The sequence below is a fragment of the Pipistrellus hanaki genome (genome assembly GCF_964339955.1).
Source record: "Pipistrellus hanaki genome assembly, chromosome: 12".
NCBI classification, from domain to species: Eukaryota; Metazoa; Chordata; class Mammalia; order Chiroptera; family Vespertilionidae; genus Pipistrellus; species Pipistrellus hanaki.
Genome location: NC_140514.1, coordinates 7,868,754 through 7,891,058, shown reverse-complemented (window position 1 = coordinate 7,891,058; position 22,305 = coordinate 7,868,754). Strand labels below are relative to the sequence as shown.

General features: G+C 53.3%; 1 protein-coding gene across 2 annotated transcripts in view; it reads right to left on the bottom strand.

The window, feature by feature from the left end:
- KLHL29 (kelch like family member 29) overlaps window positions 1-22,305 on the bottom strand; it is a 235,018-nt gene that overhangs the window by 168,683 nt on the left and 44,030 nt on the right. The window contains exon 2 of one of the 2 annotated variants that reach the window (XM_084900535.1): window positions 3,140-3,247. The exons of the other annotated variant lie outside the window; for it this stretch is intronic. The gene's annotated coding sequence lies outside the window, so the exon portion shown is untranslated. The remainder of the gene's footprint in view (window positions 1-3,139; window positions 3,248-22,305) is intronic. 2 annotated transcript variants of the gene reach the window in all.

Genomic DNA, 22,305 nt, shown 5'->3' with positions numbered 1-22,305 from the left:
ATCCCAGCCTGGCCACACAGGGGCCCGATGCCACGTCACACCCTTGGCTACGGGGTGACATTCATCAGACCTCTGACCTACGGAGAGCAGCCCTCCCCCCGTGTTTGCATTCTGGAGCGAGACACTCAGGCCCCCGGGGTCTGGCCCAGTTTCCACAGGAAGGTGATCCCTCCTTTCACCGGCCCCCGGGGCCATGGTGGCCCTCGGCTCCTCCTGATCTTCCTGGGAATCACTGGGAGTCCTGCCCCGAGGGACAAACCCGCGCCGGCCAGGTGCCAGGCCGCCCAGGGAGAGCGGCAGCTGGGTGTGCGGCGATGCAGTTACCGGAGGCCCCGGCAGGTGCGGGAGGGAGTGGAGGAGGGGAGGGGACGGAGATGGACCAGATGGACACGCCTCGCAGGCACGGCCAGGTGGTGGGAAGACGGACAGGAGTTCAAGTGGGGACACAGGTCTGGGGGATGCGGAGATGGGAAGCCCTACCAGGTGTACGCTGTCAGGTTTGCCCGTGCCTCCCCGTCCTAACACACAGGCACCTCAAAGGCGGGGATGAACGAGAGCGTGTGCCACCTGCTTCAGTGCGGAGTACAGATCACCCCACCCATCACCCTGTCCTCTCCTTTCCCTGCCTCACTCACCGCACCTACAACTCAACGCCATGTCCTCAGGAAGCTGACTTCTTTTTCTTCTTTTTTAAAAAATATATATTTTATTGATTTTTTACAGAGAGGGACAGAGAGTCAGAAACATCAATGAGAGAGAAACATCGACCAACTACCTCTTGCACCTCCCCACCCGCCACTGGGGATGTGCACGCAACCAAGGTACACGACCTCGACCGGAATTGAACCCGGGACCCTGAGTCCGCAGGCAACGCTCTAATCCACTGAGCCAAACCGGTTAGGGCAGGAAGCTGACTTCTGTGCAGACATCTCCTCGCTCTTTCCCAGACACTAACTCTGTCTCTGAACCCGCCCCCCCTATCCCCATGTCCCCCTGAGCAGGGAATGCCACGCCCACCAAATCCTGGCATGGCTGTCTAGTTTTCCAACTCTCCTCCAACCCGGTAGCAACCAGAACCGCTGTCCAGCTGCTCAGTGGTGCCCTTAGCCATGTGCACACAGCCCACCGCTCCTGAGGTCAGAAACCCCTCGGCCCTCGCGGGCTGCCCCCACTGGGCTGCTGGGTGGCAGCAGGCTGGATGGCATAGGGGATGTGTCTTTCATTTCCATAGCTGCTCCGGGCCCAGCATGGAGCCTCCTCCTGCTGCTGGCTGACAACCACAGCTGCCCACAACCCAGGGTTCCCCTGGCTGCGTTTTCTCCTCTGTGCAAGGGCTCTGGGAATGGAGGGCTAGCCACACCCCAGATCTTTGAGTCCAAAGAGAGCTCTCTGGCCAGAAGAGAGCTTGGCCTTGGCAGGTGCCCTGCTGGTCCGCTGCAGAAGGAAGCTGGATCCAGGCCATCAGCTGCCCAGGCAGAGGCCACAAGCTCCCGGTCGGGGCACCAGGATGGGCGCTGCAGAGAACGCAGCCGCCCTGGGGCCACTGCAGCCTGTGCTTGCCCAGCACCAGGCCGGGTGTTCTGCAGAGCTGGCATTGGCCCAGGGATTTCCAAAGGCTCAGGTGCCACCAGACATGCTGGCCTGGGTCAGCTCAGGCTCCACTGGCCTGAGTCCCAGTGCCCAGACCCCCACCCTCCCTCCACGCTCATTCCAGGCCCGGCCCCCAGACTGTCTGGCAGAGGTGTAGGGAGGAGTGTGGCCACTTCAGCTCCAGGCTCCCGGCTTCTATTGGCACAGCCCGGGTGGCTGGGTGTGTGTGAAAGAAATCCTGCGGATTCTTTTCCGTCCGGCTCTAGTGCCCTCACAGGTAGTCCATGTCCCCCTCAATACTCCTGGCTACCTGGTCCTCATAATCTAGGTTTGTGATTGAATCCTGCATCAACATTTTAGGCCAGACTTCATAAATTTAAGCCAAGGAAGTGATCACATGACTATGCAAAGATATACACACACAAAAGTTTGTGGTGGTATGTAAGAGTGAGATGTTCAAAACAAACTCAATGTCCACCAGCAGGGCGCCAGTTAAGTAAATGATGTAGAATAAATATATATGTAATACACACACACACACCAGAGGCCCGATACACAAAATTCGTGCCAGGAGTTTGGCCCCTGCAGCCCCAGCTTCATCCTGAAGGTCATCTGGAAGGTTGTTCTGCTGTCCAGTCTAATTAGCATATTACACTTTTATTATAGATTATTATTATTATATATATATATATATATAAGAAGCCCTTAAAAACGCTACAGATTTGTATTTTCTAACCTAAAAAAGGTACCTGTGACAAATTGTAAGGTCAAAATAACACATTTTCAAGCGCAATTCCATTTGTATGTGTGCATGTCTGTGTGTGTGTGTGCATACATGCATGTGCATGTTATATATGTACATAAGAAAAAAGCCAGGAAAGAGACACTAAAATAGTTATTTCTCAAGATTACAACAATTCATGTAATTTTAGGTACTATCTGTAAAATGTTTTTATCATGAACAAATATTTGAATGACCTTAATAATGCTATTTTTGCCCTGGCCAGGAGAGCTCAGTTGGTGAGCGCATTGTCCCAACACACCAAAGTTGTGGGTTAGATCCCTGGTCAGGGCACACACAAGACACAACCAATGAATGCACAAATAAATGGAACAACAAATCTACGATTCTCTCTCCATCTCCCCCTTCCTCTCTCTCTAAAATCAATAAAGTAAAAAATAAAATAAAATGCTGTTTTAATCATGATAAGAGTTAAATTACAAGAGAAGGATTACAGTTTTGAGAAGCTTAAAGTCCTCTATCAACTGGACACTTCCATATCCAACCTCCTGGGAACCCCAAGACCCAGGAGAGTGAAAAGGGGCTACAACAATGCTAGAAGTTGATTCTGGGAGGATCGAGGTGCATTGGCTCAGCTAGGCGCCGAGCACCTGCTCCTCCTGCATCTACGGTGAAAGAGTCACCCACAAAAGAGCGAGGGATCCAGCCAGATCCCCCCTAAAATCAGTGTTAGCAAGCAGCGCCGGCTGAGCCCAGCTCCGACGCCTTTCTTACTTCTCAGCTCAGATGAGCTGAGCACAGACCTACCTTGCACCGTCCGTCTCTGGCAAGCTCGGGATTCGTCCTCAGGATGCAAAACCCTCGAGGGCCACCAGCACTTAGCGCAGCGTGAGCATCACTGGGAGGCCAGGCCGTCTGGAAACAGAAGGAAAAAGGTGGGGTTGGGTGAGGCAAAGGCACCCTCCTTTGCTGAAAGTTCTTTCTGGAATTCCAGTATGTTGGTTGGTCCCACCTACGTGGAAGCTTCTCGCTGCCTTGGATTTACGAGGGTGGACCATCTCACACAGGGTGGGCCAAGCTAAGGGAGGCCAAGTGGTAAGCACAGAACCCCTCAGGGACAGACACTACTATTCTTCCCCCTCCCCCTCAACACACAAACCCTAGCCCCCCAGGTGAGCCAGGGACCTTGAAGAAGGGAGACAATACTGGCAGAATTATTTGAGACAATTTGGTTGTCTTCCATCTAATCCAGACCGAGAAGCTCCAGAGATGGGAAAGAAGAAGAAATGGAAGTCTTAGCTCTAAAGCTGAAATGACAACAGGACTCGAACTCTAGAACTGCAAAAACAAAGCATTTGTGTTTCTTTTAGACAATGGGCACGGGGACCTCGAGAAGGCACAGGATGACTTCCTTGAAGAGAATTAAAAAAAAGCCACAGAAAACCACAGAGAAGAAAGAGGCTCTGCATCACTGGTCCCCGCTCCCCCTTTCACGCGTCCTCTGTCCTCGGCGGGAGAGCCATCCCGGGGACAGGAACTGCATCCTCCCCTGCAGAAGCGCACACCTGTCATTGCCCGGGAATCAATATATTTTTCTAAACTGAATATATCATTATCAATTGATTTTCCTTTTTCCTCTCAGCACCCCGGAGCCCCAGATGGCAGGGGGGAGCTTCCGTGTGACAGGAAGGATCTGGACAGGTAAGGAAGTTATTGTGAACTCATTCTGCCGTGGGACGAGCTGCTCTCCCTCGGCGCCCGGGGCCTGGCTCGGAGCCTCTCAACCAGCGCTTTCTCAGCTGCCCCTGACAGAGACGCACGCCGGCCATATCAAATGGCCATTTTAAAGCTGAAGGTGGCAAAAATATTATTCTTCCCAAGGACAGAGTGTTCCCTTTACGATTAAGAAATAACCTCTGCGGGGAAGCAGAGCAAGCCAAGGTCGCCATTTAGTTTTGTCGCGGAGCCAAGGTCCTGAGTGCGTTTCCTCGGCCCGGCGTCTCGGAGGCCCGCGGATAAATCTATGCTGCAGGCCACAAGGTATCGACAGCACCGGCGGCGATCAAGATGATCGATGTGCTTCGGGGAAGGACCGTTGGCAGACGTGTGTTGGGGAAGAGAGAGGTCTGGGAGATGGTGTTTAGATCTTTGAGAATCTCATTCATTCATGTATCCACCCATTCATTCCACAGGTATCTGCAGAGCGGCTGCCATGCGCCAGGCTGTGGGCTGTAGGCTAGGCTCGGGGTCGGCAAACTGCGTTTCTCGAGCCACATGTGGCTCTTTGGCCCCTTGAGTGTGGCTCTTCCCACAAAATACCACGGCCCTGGGTGAGTCTGTTTTAAAGAAGTGGCGTTAGAAGAAGTTGTTTAAAAAATGTGGCTCTCAAAAGTAATGTCAATCGTTGTACTGTTGATATTTGGCTCTGCTGACGAACGAGTTTGCCGACCACTGGTCTAGGCACTGAGAATACACGAGTGACCAAAACAGGAAAAAAAATAAAATAAAAAATTCCTGCCTCCTGGAGCTCATCTTCTGGAAGTAATTGGAAACATACAATAAAGGACTTATGAGGTACACGTTGTGCTTCATATTAGAAGGTGGCCAGGGCTCCGTACTAGAGAAGAGATAAAGAGTTGGGGGATAGGGGTGCAGTGTAAGAGGGGGGAGGGTCAGGGTAAGTCTCATGGGAATATTATATCTGAGCACACAGGGAGGCGATGAGGGAGTGGGCGTGCGGGTACCTGGGGCACAGCTTTCGGGGCACAGGGAAGCGCCAGGCGGATTCCAGGGGAGACTAGGCTACAGAGGTGGGCGTCTGGATCACAGGGGCCTGCGGCCCGGGAAAGGCTATTCGCCAATCAAGGGGCTGACAAGCCTGGCCAGCCGTTTAGGGGGCGCTCTCGTGCTCCTGACATAGACCACGCCGAGGCCAGCGCCGGGTTAATGTTCTCCCTTCTCTCTCACCCAGGAGCTCGGCAATCCAGGCTGTGCGGGACGGAGCCTGGAGGGAAGCAAGCCACCAGGCTGTCTGACTTGTTCTGATGACAATGGCCTCCTCCTTCCTCCTTTGTGGTCCCAGAGGCCGCTTGCAGAGGAGATAGCTAAAATGAGATTCTGAACCAAAATAAACCTCACACAAAGCCGAGTTTATTGGGACTTTTCCCTAATGTGCTTATGAAAAGATCCTAACAAGAGCTGACGCGTCAGATATTGCAGGCTGTGCTGGGCATCGCCTGCCTCCCCCTCCAGGTGTGCCTTCCTCCCGCTCCCGGCCTCAGGAGGCTCACTGACCTGCTCGGAGGGCACCCCTGGAGCTCTGAGGCCCGGCACAGTTTCTGGCGGGGTTCAGCCAGTGCGGGCACCAGCAGGAGGTTGGGGTGGGGTCTGGTGCTTCCTCCCACTGCCCTTCCTCCCTCAACGCCTTCAAGGGCTGGCTGTGTCCCTGAACTGAAGGTCATGGCTCCCTTTAGCTCCCTCCGGGTTCCAGTACCAGCTCCTCCCCCTGCCCTTTCCGGCCTAGGCCCACAATGCCCCACACCCATAGTCCTTTCACTTAACTCTCTTCCAGTCACACCTTTGAATGTGTCTTTTCCTGTCTAGACTTTAAGGGATACGTTCTCAGAGATGCTTAGAAGCAGGGCTTAGGAAACAGATTGATCTGAACGAGAATGGCAACTCTGCCCCTTGCTCTTGTGACATGGGAAGTTACTTAATTCCTATGAACCTTCCTTCCCCATTCTTCTTTTCTTTTGTTAATCCTCACTTGACAATATTTTCCCATTGATTTTTAGAGAGAGTGGAAGGGGGAAGGGACGGGGAGAGACGGAGAGGGGGAAATATCAATGTGAGAGAGACACATTGATCGGTTGCTTCCCGCACACGCCCTAACCAGGGCGAGGGATCGAACCTGCAACCCAGTTGAATCTGAGACCCTTCAGTCCTTGGGCCGACACTCTATCCACTGAGCCAAACCTGCTAGGGTCCCTCTATTCTTAAAACTAGAGACACTGGTCCATGACCCTCTCCTGCTCAGCCTCAACATCTCAGCATCACTGTCACCCTCTCTGAGACCAGGGCAAGGAGCACCCACTCATGCCATCGCTGCCCACCCCAGCCAGAAGCTCCTCCGTTGGGGGTTTCTACGTGTTCTCAGCTCACAAGGCATTCGTTTATGTCTCGGTGATTGTATTTCCTCTTCTCGCACTTCTGTCAACCCAACCTCTCTACTCCTCGCTGTCCAATCCTGGGCACCCCGAGAACAGACATGACTTAGCATTGGAACCTCTGCTCCTCAGCGCCCTCACATGCTGGGGTGTAACAGACCCTCCTTCATTGTCCTTCCTTCTCCCCAGGCCGGAAGCTACATCCATGCACCTAAACACCTTCTACTCCAAGCAGGTGATTTTAAGGTGAATGCATGGAAACCGGTTTCCTGTAATAATTGTGTCCCCAAGCTCTCACTGTAAAAGCTGATGTTTTCAAAGATCCTGGCCTGGGAAAAGGAACCTTGGGGATGAAGCCAGGGCATCCCGGGAGATAGGTAAGACCCCCCTTTCCAGGTGAGGGGAAGGACTTGACGTTTGAATCTCTGGTCACACTGACTCTTTCTGTTCTACGAACTTCATCGTCAAAGGCCAGCTTCCTTAAGCCAATGCAATGGAAAAAAAAGCCAAAGGATGAGGGACTCTTTAATTTCATTTAAAAAATTCAATCGGCAATCAGCCAATGCCTGGGAAATGGGTCTCAGGTTATTCACCCTCTCAAGGAACCCAGGAGATGCTAATTGAGTTTGACAAGGCAGAAAGGCCAGCGGGAAAGCAAGGCCCTCCAATGGGCCATCTGGGTTCAGCAGCCGCCTAAATGCCAGGAACGCTTCGAAATTAAACTCAAAGCGATTGCCGAAGCCCATGTACGTCTCAGTCTGTAAGTGAAGATGGCTCCTGACACCAACCAAATTGGTAGCCAAGAGGATTATAAGCAAGGGCCCCAGGATTTTTTACTTCTTTATCCAAGAGACCCATTTTTCGGACAGAAACTGCCTGAAGATAGGAAATTCTCCTGTTTGGGATCACAGGGCAGCCCCGCAGGGGTCCTGACCACACTGCCCCATCACGGTTCCAGCGCCGAGTCACTCACCACCCCGCCACCAGCTGGGAAACGAGGGCTCTTTCTTCCTTGGAAGAAAAAAAAAAAAAAAAAAAAAAAAAAGCGAAGGTTCTGGAGGCTGAAAATTGTAGCGAGGAAACCAGCTCCCACACCCTCCTGTAGGCCCAGGTGCCAACCCCTCCGCAGACCAGGAGAGGCTGGGGAAGAGGCCAGGCAGAGTAACCGGAGACTCTCAGGATAATGGAACGAGGATCACCCGAGGGCTTCTCCTTCTTCTTTTTAAAAAATATATTTTATTGATTTTACACAGAGAGGAATTGAGAGGGATAGAGAGTTAGAAACGTCCATGAGAGAGAAACATCAACCAGCTGCCTCTTGCACACCCCCTACTGGGGATGTGCCCACAACCAAGGTACATGCCCTTGACCGGAATCGAACCAGGAACTTTTTAGTCCGCAGGCCGACGCTCTACCGCTGAGCCAAACCGGTCGTGGCCACCTGAGGGCTTCTTGATGGCCCACCTCGCGGCCCCTCTCACCTGGTTTGGTCGGGATGATGGGCAGATAAGGGAGATGCAGCCTGACTGGCACCTCAGTTATGCCAAGGCTCTGCCAGAAACCAGAAGGAACATTCCAGAACAAAAAGCTGCACGTTAACAAACCTCCCCTGCTTTTCATCACCTGGGACTCCCCGGACTCAGCCCACCACTCACCCCCACACCCCCAGGTGATGCAGACGTGCTGGTCACTGACACAGAACGGGGGTGACCCTGTCACTTTCTGGAGACGATGTTAAAGAGGAGGTGAGGGCAGGGGCGCCGGGGGCCCTCCCTGCCAGGCCCACGGTGGCATTTACAATGACAGCAGAGCGGGCAGCAGCTGGCACGTAGTAGCTGCTCAGTAAAGCTCTGTGGAAGGAAGGAACATGCCCTCCAGATGCAGCTCATTTTCAACAGTTTTGCGTTGAACATCTGGAAGTTCACACCACCATGTCATGATTGGAATACAAATCACTTTTAAAAAAATCAGACATTGCTTCCAGATTTCGCTCTTATGAAGAGGCCTGCACCCTCCCCTTTAAATTGCAATAATTCCTCCCCAGATGTGGCTGCTCCTTCAGATGCATAAATTTAAGCTTTCCGTGACGCCGCCTCACAGTGGCTGGTGCCGTGGGGTCTCCGGAGTGTCTCTGCATCTCCTCTCCCTCATTAGAGCCGCAGCGGACCCGGGAGGGGCCGGGAAGGGGCCAGGCAGGCGGGCACCGACACCCCTACTTTACAGTCGGGAGCCAGCTGCCCCGCTGCCAAGCTGGGTTGTGGTGGGTACGGATTTCCGCCCCTTCCCCTTCTCCAGCGCCTCCCAGGTCACTGTGTGGGGGGTGGGGCATCTCCGCAGGCTCCATGCCCACCAGGCTGGCCAGAGTGACCTAGCCCACTTCAAATTCTGACTCACGTGCGAACGGTCTCCTGCTCTGGTTCTCCCTGACACTCCGGGGGCCACGTTAGACCTTGCCTAACCTCTTTCTTTCCCTCCCTCCCTCCCTCCCTCCCTCCCTCCCTCCCTCCCTCCCTCCCTCCCTCTCTCCCTTCCTTTTTAAATTTATTTTTCTATTGATTCCAGAGAGGAAGGGAGAGGGAGAGAGATAGAAACATCAATAATGAGAGAGAATCATGGATCGGCTGCCTCCTGCACGCCCCCCACTTGGGATCCAACCCAAAACCCAGGCAGAGTTCCCTGACCGGGAGTCGAACTGTGACCTCCTGGTTCATAGATCGACGCTCAACCACTGAGCCACACGGGAGGGGCAGGCTCCACTATTTCAACAAGACTTGCGTAGAGTCTTGGGGAGTCAAACACCACAGGGGCCAGGAGGTGGGTGAGAGCAGTGGGAAGAGAGAGCGATCCTTGGCCAGACCAACTGCCCTCCCTCCTTGGCCAAACAGAGCGTCCATCTCAGCTGCAGGGGGTGGCCACCATCTTGGCATCAGCCACAGAGGAATCACACCCGGGCAAGAGCTGCCTCAGGGTTGGACCCCGAGAGAGCAGGGCTTCCTCCTCCCGCCCACCTCCCTGTCCCTTTCCTGGTGACCGACCCTGGGGCTCAGGGTGACGGACCCTCGTTTCTGCATGGGAGGCTTTGGCCCGCACCCCAAGCACTCAAGTAGCCACATCCTAAAACACCCGAGCCCTCTTTCTGGGCCACCACTGTGTACGTCAGGGGTGGGAGACAGGGGTGGGGGCGGGAGAGGCAGCCACCAAACACGTTCACCGGGTCCAGCGTCTGCTCACTGCGGGCTTAGCACAAGCCAGGCTCGTGCCCAGGTCCCTCAGCATCCCCTGCCCCTTCGGGCCTTGGCTCGTCACAGCTTCGGAGAGAAGCGATGGGCAGAGTGACCTCACAGAGTAAGACGAGGCGGGCTTTTAGGCACAGTGGGGTTTTGGTCCCGTCACGAAGGACAGGGAGTTCTGAGAACCCCTTCTCTGCAGCCTGAATCCCGCAGCCTCGCTCACGGCCTGCATGCCATGGTGAGAGCCTCCCTCCGGATTGCATCCTGGTCCCTGCCCGCCTGGCTGGGGCTGGCTTCCGCCAGGCCGTGGTCATGGGCATGGAGGGTGTCCCATCCCAGAGATCCGAGTCTCTACCACCCGGCGACTTCCGCCTCTCCACTCCCAGCCTGCCTCACCTCCCCGTCTGTGCAATGGGGATGTCATTACTAAAGATCTATGTCTTTCCAAGAGGTGAATGCTGCACTGTCAGCAAGGCACTCAGCACATGCAGCAGGTGGCTCGGACCTGTATGGCCGCCATGCCTGCCGACCGAACATACGTGTCCCTGGCTTACCCGCAGCGCCCTCGGGGGGACTGGGAGTCACACTAGGGTGCCTTCTCTCCGACCACCCCCCGCAGAAGTGAGCACGAAGTGGACACCTGAATGAGGGGGACTCCTGAACGAGGGAGACTCTTCCGTGGGAGTCCACTGAGCCAGTGGGAGGACTGTGTGGACAGGAGTCCAGGGCGACAGGACATGGGTCAGCGACCACCCCTGCTCCCTCCAGCTAGCTCCCACATTTCCTCCAAGAGGACGTTCCGGCCTTGACCATCCTTTCCTTCCTCCCCGCTACTCCCCACCCCTGGCAAACCAGACTCCAGGCCTGAGGGCATCTGCTGGGATGGGTTCTATACTCCCCTCCCGCTCTCCTCCTAACCCAAGCCTGGAAGGCCCGTGGCTACAAGCCCCCTCTCGCCCCCAAGAGACGGAGGAGTGTTACTTCCTCGGCCACGAACGCTGTTTTGTGTGAATAGATGGGAGGCTGTTTCCATACTCTCAGAGGGAAACAAATTGTGAAAGAAAAGCTCTTGGAGACGACGGTACTTTCCGCCCAGAGACGATGAGTTAGCCATTTAAAAATAAACCACAGACAGGCACGCGTCCCCGGACCCAGGCAGCAAGCAGCCCTTCCCGGGAATTTCTGTGCGTTCTCTGCTTTTTCTCGGCCAATATAGAAGCAGCCCGGGAACCGAAAATAGAGTCCCACGCTCATTCAGTTTTCCCGATCGCTGCCGGCGTGTGCAGGCGAGTGGCTTGATCGCACCGTGGCTTCCCGTTTTCTTTGGAGGACAGCACGGAGCCACGGCTGGCCACGCTCACCACACTTCTGCAAATCAACCCAGCCGCCCAGGGTTCAGGCCGGAGCACAGAGCATCAGTCCGAACGCACTGAGCCGCAGCCTGGCCCGGCCTGGCGTTCGGATAACAGGCAGGAAACCGAAGGCAAAGGGAAGTGAGTGACAAGCTCAAGGTCGGAGAGCGGGGGAGAGGGCAGCCGGGCCGACTCGGCTGGCTCCTCGGCCCCTGGCCACGGCTCTTTCCCTTGCCCAGTCGTTCCTCCACAGTTGAACAGCAACGGAGATTCCAGGAAAGTCCCTCCGAAGGTTAAAGAAGTTATCACTAGCCCGCCTTCCTTTCTTCCCGTAGGAAGTCCCGTCTTCTCTCCCCTCTCCGGTGGCGAGCAGTAAATCAAATATTCCTCGCTGCATTACCTCTCCTGCTCAATGTTTCTAAACCCAGAGACACCTATAAATAATACATACTCATTTATGTGTACATTGAAGAGATAACAACAACAAAAAAAAGCCATCACAAAGGTACCTGTAGGTTCTTCGAATACTAATGACCTCCAAAAACCCCATAGAAGCAGGAGGCTAACGGACCCAGGTCACCAACCCCACAACCAAATCGCCCTCCGGCCAATCGACCAGCCCATGCCCAGGAGGGGCACACGCCCAGGAGGGGGCGCCTTCCATCAGAACCTGCCCCACTTGCCGCTTCTCCCTCCACAGTCACACGGAGCCATCGGTGAGGGGGGCTCTCCGAGCACCTGGCTTCCGAGGACACAGCCTCCGCACCTGTCCTGGTGCCTCGGTCGCTGGAACCCACCCCCTGAGCCAGAAGGAGGGACACGCTGCTTGCTGTCCACCTTGCGTTTGCTCATCCCGCAGCACATGCATGTCAAACGCATTGGTGACGGGATCATCTGCGATCCGCCGGCCGCGCGGCCACCAGGTGACAGATAGCCGCGAGGAGCAGAGGAAGCGCTCCGTCGGCGAGCGGCCTGCTTAGCCCAGGGAGGGCTGGTGTTGACAAATCTATTAAAATTACATATAAATTATCTAAGCGCACACAGCGACCTGCTCGGACGGAGGGCATTTGTCACGGGCATGTTAGCTACAGCGTGATGAAACCACCTTGTCTCCCTTGGACGGAGGAATACTAATTAAGAGGGGAGGTGGGGGTCATAGATTAGAGCCATTATCTTCCCGATCACCACCCCTCCCCCCCCCAAAAAAAAAAAAAATTCAGAATTTTCATTTTTCAGGAGCAGGATGCCTGGGGAGGCTGAGACCTCTGAATGCGACACAGAACGGGTTACAGGACGGAGGCGTCCAGAGAGGCCCCCGGAGCCCGAAGACGGGAAGGAGGGAGCTGGAGGCCGGCCAGGAGGTGCCTCGGCTTGGAAGCAGGACCTAGGCAAGGCTTTGAGGCCAGTGGCTTGCTGGGAGAGGGATTCCAGAACGCTCCAGTAGGCGAAGGAGGCAGGGAGGCAGGGAAGTGGCCTGCCTGAGTGGTCACCTCTGCGGGCACCTGGCCCAGCCCCCTGGGCCCTCTGCACAGAGGGGGCGGGCCTCCCCGCTGGCCCCCCTGAGCTGCCAGGAAGCTGGAGTGTCTGGCAGCTCCCATTTCTCACCGGCGGAGAGCTGCGGCCAGGAAATAAAGTCCCTGGCCCCTGTGGTCTGCCCCCCGCGGCCAGCAGAGGCTCTGGGGACCCCGGGCTGGGGGGGGAGGCCGCAGAGACGGGCCTCCGACACTAGCCGACAGGCCGTGCTGGGGCCGCGCGGTGTCTGATTACGCGGATGGAATTCAATTTGCCACTTTCAGCAGTCTAACGGAAACAGATGCCCCCCACCCCCGCGTATCCCTGAGTAAAACCATAATCACTTTGCAGGGAAATGGCATCATGTCCCCAGTGGAAGCCCAGGCGTGGACCCTCTCGGGGCTTCACCTGCTACATTGCTTTGCAGAGTAGAATGCAGCAGGTTCCAATTACCCAGGGGAAAAAAAAGAAATCTAAAACAGTAACAGCACAATGTGCAGTGTGCCGGGGACGGGAGAGTACACGCCTTCCGGGACGGCCCCTGGATTGGCGCCGGCCACTGTCCGGCACATCCCGGGTAACGCGGTGATAATGGGCATTAATCGCAAGGATAACGGGCATTCGTCGCGGTGACCGCGCGGAAGTACCGGGATGGAATCGTTCCTGATGAGGTGACTCTCTCTTTTTGTGGAGCCGGAGCGTGTTTCTATAAGACTCCGCGCTCATTACAGGGCACAAACGCCCAGTGGCGGGGTGGTGGGAAGATGGCCCAAAGAGGCTTGGAATTCCTGGTGTTTGGAAAGTGGGGGGAGATGGTGGCCGGAGTTGGGGGGGGGCCCAGCAGATGCAACCCAGACGCATCCCCTGGGCTCTGGCTCCATCGGAGACCTCTGCCTACATCCACAGACAGTGGCCGCCAAACAGGCAGTGAAGACTTGCTCAGATTTTTGATGTAACAAGCTGCTGTTTTTTAAAAATATATATTTTATTGATTTTTTTTACAGAGAGGAAGGGAGAGAGATAGTTAGAAACATCAATGAGAGAGAAACATCGATCGGCTGCCTCCTGCACTGAGGATGTGCCTGCAACCAAGGTACATGTCCTTGACCGGAATCAAACCCAGGACCTTTCAGTCCACAGGCCGACGCTCTATCCACTGAGCCAAACCGGTTTCGGCAAGCTACTGGGTTTTAAAGGAAGACGTGGGTGAGGTGGCATTTTAATCTATGCCCACATACATGGCCACATGTCCCCTTCCTCTCCCACGTCTCCTCCGAACCAGCGGGGGCTGCCTTATTTTCAGTACGTCCAATATGTCCATGGACAGCGATGTCGGTAAAAAGGCTCATTTTATAGTACATTCTCCCACCTCGTGTTGTTAACACAGGTGTCAGAATTATTCTTGGGCTTATGACCTCATAAGCTTAGTGTCTGGATGTTGTTGTGAATAAGACCTTTAAAGATCACTTCAACGAGAAACCCACCCATGGTCACGTGCTGTGAGGGATGGTGAATGTTCCCGGGAAAGGCACATGGGAAGGAAAAACAAAACGGCCTCAATTTATGGGGCCCGGACCCTATGGCTTGGGATAAAATGTGAAAAGAAGGCGCAATCCCCAGGTTCAAAAAGTGCCATTGTTTGACAACTTGGATGGAAATGAGGTCTCAAGAAGCCGCTCTAAGTAGTAGTAATAATAATAGTAATAATAATAAATACCCTGGGAACCAAACACACACAGGGATTGGAACTGCACACGACAGGTTTGAATAATGACTCCTAAGATATATAAGTGGGAAAGGTAGTTTTTAAAAGCGAATATTTTACAATTTTAAAGGTATGCAACTATAGCAATTAATTAAATATTGCAAGTACACAGTTCCTTCTATATGCTCAAACATGTGTGTACATTCAGGCTGGCTAAAGAACTCTTCCGGAGGCCTTTCCTTTGGGAATGGGGGCCTACCTCCCATTTGGGTGAAAAGTTCGTTTTCTTTTTAAAAAAATATATTTTATTGATTTTTTTACAGAGAGGAAGGGAGAGGGCCAGAGGCCCAGAAACATCGATGAGAAACATGTCAGCGTCAGGACGGAGCCGCCCCGTCTGTTCTCCTCCCTACGGGAAGACCCCAGAATTCTAGCGCTCAGACGTGAGCTGCAGCCCATCCCCCGAGCAGCGGAGAAGCGGCCCGCGGGCTGCAGTGTCCCACGTGGCAGGAGCGGAACACGCGACGTGAGCGTCGACACCCAAGTCCAAGGAGCCGGGCACCGTGGAGCTGGCACGGGGGACGCTTCTGGCTCCTCACTCGTGGGTGCCAGACGCCTGCCTCACGTGGCTGCACTGGAGAGAGTCTCACGTTTAGTTCTCAGATGTTTTGTTAAGATCCTGGGAAAGCGAGTGAACGCTCCCGGAGCAGAAGGATTCCAGCATCGTCAGGGCCCGGGCTCGGCTGTCCGGCCACTCGGCCACGAAGGGGACCCTGCAGGGGGTCCCACAGAGCTGGGCTCCCTCTGGCCCCTGCCCCTGCCTGGGTCTCCTTGGCCTCGGCCTCTGCCTTACAGAACCGGAGAGGATGCCGATGCCGCCAGCACCCGGGAATCTGCTGGGAGGGGGATTCTGAGACGTGGGCTTGGAGGCGGTTCTGCACACCAGACGTGTGTTCTCTCTCAGGTCTCTCACCAGGAGGGCGAGCTCAAGGTGGCGGCAGTCTGGGTGTCTCCCGGGATCTCACCTTGGCTCACAGATGGCCCCCTTCTCACGGTGACCTCACGGGGCCTTCCCTCGGTGTGCACGCATCCCCGTGTCTCTGCGCATCTGAATTTCCTCTATTAGGACACTGGTCCGATGGGGTTAGGCTCCGCCCATAGAATTTCTCTTAACCTTCATTAATTACTTCTTCAAAGGCCCCATCTCCAAGTACTGTCACATACTGTTAGGGAGTCAACATATAAATTGGGGGTCGGGGGCGGGGAGCGAAATTCAGTGCCTAACAGAGACTAACAGATGAGACAAAGAGTGTGCTATACTGTATTGTGGTTGAATTAAGGGAATCAGGAGACCACCCCCCATTGCCACATGACCCAGGGGCAATCTTGTCTGCCCTCAGAGGGAGGAATTGAGCAGAAAAGGGAGTAAAATGTGTAACCAAAATATTTCCCATTAACTGAACTTTCATGTATTTCTTTCTTTTTAAAAAATGGTTTTTTAAAATGGGTTTTAGAGAAAGGGAAAGGGGGAGGGAGAGAGAAAAAGAGGGAAGAAGAGAGAGAGAGGAGATTTGTCTACTGAAAACAGATAAACAAATCAATGATAATAATCATAGTCATAATAAACCAATAACCAACCATACCAAGCAAAGCTGTACACTTTTTACTTAAAATTGAGGTTAAAGTTGAGAAGCATTGTTTTAGACCTCCAACGGAACTCGAACTCCAATACATAGTGTGTTTGTACAATTATGCATCTATAAAAATATATATGTAATTAACTTTTTTACAGGCTGTCTCAAGAGGTCATGGCCATATAGAAGTGGTCTGGTTTAGTGGGTAAACCAAAACATCATTACAGATTATTTAAGAGACTGAAGATAACTCTACCCAAAGGAGCCAGGCCCAATCAGAGAGACTGTTCTGGAGGCACCCAAGGGTGGGTCTTAGTTAGGTCCCAGTAACGTTTGTCTCCAGAGACTACAGAGCAATGGAACACAGGGTAGGGATGTGAGGAAAAAAATCAGTGTGCCACTCCACCCCCATTTCTACAAGTTGTCAAACTCAATGTAAAACTCTTGTCTCTTTACGGGTGGAAGGCTCCGTGGATGGAGTGAGCAGAGCCGGGGAGCCGGGCTGTTCACCCCATTCTTTACATCTGGCATACATAGAGTCAGGTGGGCAGGAGACACCCAGAAATATTTGTTGTCTGTCATTAAAAACCACATAAACCACATCGACCTCAGAAGAGATCTGGGGAGGGGGAAGGCTATGGAGAAATGCAGAAAGAGAGGGTTAGCTCACATCACAGAGAAGCTACGAGACCAGCATTCTACCAATCGTGAGCGCTTATGCCAGTGTTTCCCAAACCTTTGACATATGTGTGCCCCTTCTATAATTTTTGTAACGCTGAGTACCCCTCGTACTCATGAGAACGTAGAATTAGGCGCAGCTAAGCACGGTGCAGTGCATATCCCCACCAAACTCTTCCTGTAGCCCTGGGGGGACGCGTACCACACTTTGGGAAACACTGGCTTATGCCAGTGCAATAAGGAAATCAGTATTCAGTTTTCTGATTTGGTTATAAAAGGAAACAGGAAGAGCACAATAAAGAGCTGCATGAAAATGTATAAACTACACCTTTTCAAAAATAAACCCAGGATTTTATAAAGAACATGCATATCAAGGTTACATAAAACATCAGGACTGTACATTCTATCCAGCAATTTAAAACCTAGAGGAGGGGGTTAAATAAAACCCATCCTACTAAGCATACAAATAAAGTTATTGTAAAGCAAGTATGATAGGAAATGAAGAATAAATACACTAGCATCCAGTAAGTCTCCACCACTACGTGAATGGGGAGGGAGGGTTGGGGAGGGAGAAGCTGGCACAGCGGCCAAGGACAGAAGGCTGTGGACAGAGCAGGAAGGGCCTGGTGTGAGGTCAAGGGTTTTGTCCTTTCTCCTCTGGCAGGCGGGAGCCAGGGGAGGTTTTAAAGGAAGAAGTGACTCCATCAAATTTATATTCTCAAAAGATGACTCACTGGTTAAAAGCCCCGAATGGAAACAGTAGCCTCGGCTGAAATAAACACAGAACAATTATGCCCCGAACAGGGCCATCCGAACAGACGTGTCCTGCTGTGCCCGCCTCCGCTGGACAATGGACAGCCAGGGGCCGCTGGCCCCATGGTTTGGGGTCTCGCTGTTCTGATTTCAAAGGCGACAAAATCCCCTCCACACAAAATCTCCTCAAAGGCCGTTCTGAACCTTTTCCTTTCATTTATCTATTTAAGTGTATTGGTTTTTAGAGAGAGTGAGAAACATTGATTTGTTGCTCCATTTATTTTTAAATATATATATATATATTTTATTGATTTTTTTTCTTTTTTTTACAAAGAGGAAGAGAGAGGGAGAGAGAGTTAGAAACATTGATGAGAGAGAAACATCCATCAGCTGCCTCCTTGCACACCCCCGACAGGGAATGTGCCCGCAACCAAGGTACATGCCCTTGACCTGAATCGAACCCGGGACCCTTCAGTCCCCAGGCCGACGCTCTATCCACTGAGCCAAACAGGTTTTGGCTATTGCTCCACTTATTGATGCATTTATTGGTTGCCTCCTGTATGTGCCTGACGGAGGGTGGCACCTGCAAGCATGGCCTATCAGGATGGTGCTCTAACCAACTGGTCTACCCAGGCCTGCGGGACCCAAAACGTCTTCCTTTTTAAAAGAGTTAATGCAGGTCAAGCAAAAAGGGCTGGAGTTTGCCCAATGTGAAAAGTGAGCCTGAATTTTCTTTGTCAAAGGGAAGAAAAAAAAAAAAAAAAGAAGCAAAATAGCAAGTCCCTCTTATTTTATGATCTTGCTTTTTCTAAATATTCATATAAGCTGACCTTTTCAAGGCATCGCCTGGAACTGGAAACATGCTGGTAATAAATTGTGTTTCCCTGGCTTAATGGAAGCTGTGTCTTCGCCCTGAGTCGGGGGAGCTGGTTCCCATTTCCCAGGGAGCCCGGAGCAACAGAACTCAGCGAGGCATCTGTCACGGCCTGCTGGACCCCGCAGGGCCGCTGGCTCCGGGGAAACGCCCTCCCTCCCCTCCTCCCAGCAAGGGTGTGTGTGTGTGTGTGAGTGTGTGTGTGTGATAGTGCGTGTGTGTGAGTGTGTGTGTGAGCGTGTGTGTGTGTGTGTGTGTGAGTGTGTGTGTGTGATAGTGTGTGTGTGAGTGTGTGTGTGTGAGCGCGCGTGTGTGAGTGATAGTGTGTGTGTGTGAGAGTGTGTGTGTGTGAGCGTGTGTGTGTGTGATAGTGTGTGTGTGATAGTGTGTGTGTGTGAGTGTGTGTGTGAGTGTGTGTGTGTGATAGTGTGTGATAGTGTGTGAGTGTGTGTGTGTGAGTGTGTGTGTGTGATAGTGTGTGTGTGATAGTGTGTGTGTGTGAGCGTGTGTGTGTGTGTGTGTGTGAGCGTGTGTGTGTGTGTGTGAGCGTGTGTGTGTGTGCATGAGCGTGTGTGTGTGTGTGTGATAGTGTGTGTGTGTGTGTGTGTGAGTGTGTGTGAGCGTGTGTGTGTGTGTGTGTGTGTGTGTGTGACCCACTCCCTGCATTCTGGTCTTGGAAACCTTCTGAGTGCTTTCCTGGGAATCAAGCCATGACCCTTCAGGCTGATGCTAACCACTGAGAAACACCAGCCAGGGCCCACATACTTCTGCTTTTTAATAGTATTCCTGAAAAGTCTTAAGATGGGAGATGCCTGATAAGCAAGCTAAGTCCTGAAGCTTCAGAGAAATACTGCCCCCCCCGCCCTCCCCCCCACACACACACATGCTGTGCTGGTCACAGCTGAGTTTTCCCGTCCCCTCACACAGCACAGGCAGTTCTGGGGGCAGACGACACAGCCGGACGGGCATGAGGACTGAGCCATGCTGAGGGTCAGAGGGGTGGGGTGTCCACCGGACACTTCCCAGGCACCGGACCCTCCTGTCAACAAAAGAACGTTCTAGGCAAAGATAGGAAACACTTAAAAATTGTCCTTTCCCTTGGTTTTTACAAAACGCACACTCTTACAAAAGGAGACAACGCGATTCTTGTTCTTTAGAAGTTTACGATCTCTCTGAGGAGATGAGCCCAGACGCGGAAAAGACATAAAAACGCACAAAGGAGCCACAGTCCCGGCCCACGTGGAGCCGTTCCCCGGAAGGGCAGCGCCCGCACTGGGGCTGGGAGCACCTTTCCCTTGATTTCCCCCCCCTTGACCTTTTCTAATGTGTTTGCCTCGTTTTTATCGGTAACAATATCAGTATATCACCACACACCCGCTCATTAGGAGGAAGGAAGAGCGGCTCCTTGAACGAGGCCTGGGACGACACGTCTCCTCTCCCCAGTTGAGAATAAAAATGTTGAGGACACTCAGGGCGGACGACAGTGAGTGCACCAGGCAGACCTCCTCCGGCTCATCACTCTCATAGAGTCGCCCTCCAGGTGGCATTCTCTTAACTATTTTTAAATATATATATATTTTATTGATTTTTTTTTTTACCGAGAGGAAGGGAGAGGGATAGAGAGTTAGAAAAATCAATGAGAGAGAAACATCGATCAGCTGCCTCCTGCACACCCCCTACTGGGTATGTACCAGCAACCAAGGAACATGCCCTTGACTGGAATCGAACCTGGGACCTTTCAGTTCCCAGGCTAATGCTCTCTCCACTGAGCCAAACAGGTCAGGGCTCTAAACTATTTTGAACTTGAAATCCCAGAGAGGGGCCACCAAAAGACGGCCCGGGGAGAAGGAGGTAGGGTACCGGAGGCTCTAAGCTTGAGTGAGAATTGGCAAGGCACACACACGGGGTGCAGCCCCTATGGGAAGAGGGGTGCAAACTTCAATACAAGTTTGCTGAGGGGATAAAAACAGAGAGGTAGCCCCTCCCCTCCCCCAAACAAAGCAAGATGGGGCTTTTGGGCAAGAAAGATGCTAAGAACTCACAGTTACCGAGCCCCGTGTCCCAGGCACAGCTCAAAGCCCCAGCACGTGTTCACCAGTGAGCCCTAGGGAGTGAGCAATGGCACGTGCCTCCTGGTAAGATGAGGAAACTTATGCACCAGGAGGTGAAGCCATGTGCCTAAAACTACACAGCCGGTAGTGGGCTACGGAGCCAGGGTTCTAACCCAGGCATCTGCCTTCCAAGACTGAACTGTAAAAACCTCCGTAGTTTAGGCTAACGGAAAGAACCCGTTCGCAAAAGGCCACACATTCTGTGATTCCAATCACTCCATCTGTCCAGAATCAGGATGTCCACAGAGAAAGGAGATGCATGGTTGCCAGCCGGGGGCTTCGGGATGGCGAGGGATTGCGAATGAGTATGGGCTGCTTTCTGAGATGATGGGCATGTCCTCATGGTGACCCTGGTGAGGGCTGCCTATGTCCCTGAATCTCCTCAAAACCACCTCTGACATGGCGAAGTGTACAGCATGTGAGTCATATCTCACTTAAATCTCGCTGCGGATTTTATCTCTACTTGGTTAAAACCAATCTCTCGAGAATTAAGAATTTCCTCATCTTACCATGAGAAGGAAACCAGAGAATACATATAACTCTGCTCTCACCGGGGGCCTGGGGAGACAACTGGACTTTGCTTCAAAGGGAAATGAATCCAAATTGGGGGGACGGGGGTGAGAGGCAGGAATGTCCTTTTTTCTTTAGCATCTTCCAAAACCAGAGCTGCTAACTGATCCCTCGCCTGGGGGCAGCGCCGCCAGCTCTGCAGAGAAGGGGAAGAACCCACGGATCTGGGCTGCACGAGGGCCCCGGGCCTTCGCTTTGTCCCAGAGGCACAGCCACTGGACAGCTCTGTCAGGTGATGAAATATGAATTAAGAAAGTGTAAGCTCTGCCTGCCGCAATCTAAGCGACGGGAAAACAAGCCTGACCCCTCACAGGATCCCGGGGAGCTGGGGAGCTGTCTCTGCCGGCGGCACGGCTGCCGCCCGGGAAATCTTGGGAGAGCCGTGCTCCGTGTCCCTGAGAAGCGGAGGAAAGCTGGCCACAAGGCCGGCGCCGGTTCCTGATGAACTCGCTTCGCATCCTTTCCACTTGTGCTCTGAATCGCAGAGTTGTTTTCCCCGGCATGTGCCACAGCGAGGACAGGAAGGGTTTAATTGGCGAGCGAGCAGACCTGAGATGTTAAAAGACGGTCTTTGTTAAGAAGTGGCTCTGTGGAAGCAGAGGCCCCTCGAGTCCAGGGCTGCGTTCCTGAGTCAGCTGGCGGAGCCAGGCTGGAGCACAGAGCTGCACCAGCCGGAGGGAAAGATGGAGTGCCTGCAGAGGCTTCCTGGCAGCCCCCCGGCTGATTCTGCACCCCATTTGACCCCGCGGGCTCCAAAGGCTTGGCCCTGCATGCCTCCGCTCTGAGCAGTGCTGCCCAAGGCCCACAGGCGCCTGGGCTGGTCTAGAGGTTAAGCATTGTGCTCAAGGCTCCTCGGTGAGGAAGCATGCTTATAATGACGGCCCCAGCGAATGGTCTCCTGGCATCCATGCCCTTTGCCTTGTAACTCGAGCCTGTCCTCTACACCGTGACCTTGATCATGACCATATGATATGGCTTGGAAATGGATGCGTCGGTGGGGCTTGGACACCAGCCTACCCCGCCAGAGGTCCATCAGCCGAGCCCCGAGTCGGAGAGTCCAGCCGAGATAACAGAGCCACCGACGTGACTGCAGTTGGCCACCCACCCCAGCACAAATGAACCAGCTGAGACCAGCAAACCCAGCCACCTGCAGGCCCCCTAAGCAATACTGAATGTTTCTTTCCTTCCATGGCTGAGTTTTGGGGTGGCTTGTCCTGCAGCCCGGCTGGGCCGATAGCTAACTGTATATATAAAAGCCGCCAAAACCGGTTTGGCTCAGTGGTAGAGCGTTGGTCTGCGGATTGAAAGGTCCCAGGTTTGATTCTGGTCAGGGGCATGTACGTAGGTTGTGGGCACATCCCCAGTAGGGTGTGTGCAAGAGGCAGCTG